General features: G+C 39.2%; 1 long non-coding RNA gene across 1 annotated transcript in view; it reads right to left on the minus strand.

Annotated features, from left to right (window-relative positions):
* Positions 1-474: 474 nt before the first annotated feature.
* LOC106940556 (uncharacterized) overlaps positions 475-1,418 on the minus strand; it is a 7,735-nt gene continuing 6,791 nt past the window's right edge. The window contains exons 2-4 of the long non-coding RNA XR_001423132.1: positions 1,183-1,391; positions 694-755; positions 475-614 (exon numbers count right to left, since the gene is read on the minus strand). This is a non-coding gene — a long non-coding RNA (uncharacterized LOC106940556). The remainder of the gene's footprint in view (positions 615-693; positions 756-1,182; positions 1,392-1,418) is intronic.

Raw genomic sequence — 1,418 nt, forward strand, 5'->3', positions numbered from 1 at the left:
GTAGTTGTGGTTGGAGCACCTGTAGTTGTGGTTGGAGCTGCTGTGGATGTGGTTGGAGCTGCTGTGGTTGTGGTTGGAGCACCTGTAGTTGTGGTTGGAGCTGCTGTGGATGTGGTTGGAGCTGCTGTGGTTGTTGTTGGAGCTGCTGTAGTTGTGGTTGGAGCTGCTGTGGATGTGGTTGGAGCTGCTGTGGTTGTTGTTGGAGCCGCTGTGGTTGTTGTTGGAGCTGCTGTGGTTGGAGCTGCTGTGGATGTGGTTGGAGTAGCCGTGGTTGTTGTTGCAGCTGCTGTAGTTGTGGTTGGAGCTTCTGTGGTTGTGGTTGGAGCAGCAGTGGTTGTGGTTGGAGGTACTGTGGTGATAGTTTGATACGAGAATTATTAAACAGTATTATATCACTTAGTGATTCAAGAATGTTGGTACTGTACAGAATTTCAAATTTTTATGGATGTATTTTACGTTGCTTACCACATTCTCCAATGCAAACCGTTGACTCTTCCACTGAGAATTCATCTATGTTTGGTGCCTCATTGATTAAAACATTTTCGATATCTTGATCACTCGGAAGATTTGTTGCTTCAAATACGAGGTCCAGCGTGTTGATAACTGATCCCCTTCTGCAAATATAGAGAAACAAAAACTAATTTATAACAAAGTCTCATTTAGAATACATAAATGTGTTTTTTTTTTCAGTACCTGAATGAGACAATTGTCAAACTCAAGAATGATGGAAATGCTCCTTTGTAGAGGGCATAAAGCTGCAAAAGAAATTATGTGAAATTAATTATTTCCTTTCTGTTTTACAATGTTATATCTCAGAATTTGAAGTAGCAAAAACATGCTGTCATGTGATTTCAAAACAATGAGAAAGCATGTAATTAACACCATCAATTACATTATTTGAGTGGTAAAAGTTCATTGAATTTTCTTATTACAATATTTTGTTTTAGAAAAAAAACTAAGGTCCAAATGGCCATGTTCTTTAAAGAATGTTGTATTCATCTAACAATACTGTATACTTCCTTAGTCTTGATAAAATAGGGTTCCCTTGCCTATCTAGATTCGAAAGCAGGATCTTATTGCCAGAAGATGATAATACGCTGTTATACCAATGTTAGACAATATAATGTTATCTGAAATAAAAAAAAGTAGAAAAAATTAGGAGATTAAGAAAGTAAAACTTACACGACTCAACAAAAGTTGGGATCGTTGGTTGAAAGCAGTCGAAGAACTGATTTCAAGATCGCTGGTAAAGATATCCTTAGGAGACCTGAAGGTCATCCGGCGGACAACTGTCATTTTAGTTGTGCCAATGGTAGTTGTTGCTGTTGTAGAAACTGTGGTTGGAGCAGCTGTGGTTGTGGTTGGTGCAGCTGTGGTTGTGGTTGGTGCAGCTGTGGTTGTGGTTGGAAAATCTGTAG

Source organism: Poecilia latipinna, unplaced genomic scaffold (genome assembly GCF_001443285.1).
Source record: "Poecilia latipinna isolate Pla-1442-1.1 unplaced genomic scaffold, P_latipinna-1.0 Scaffold3279, whole genome shotgun sequence".
Taxonomy (NCBI): Eukaryota; Metazoa; Chordata; class Actinopteri; order Cyprinodontiformes; family Poeciliidae; genus Poecilia; species Poecilia latipinna.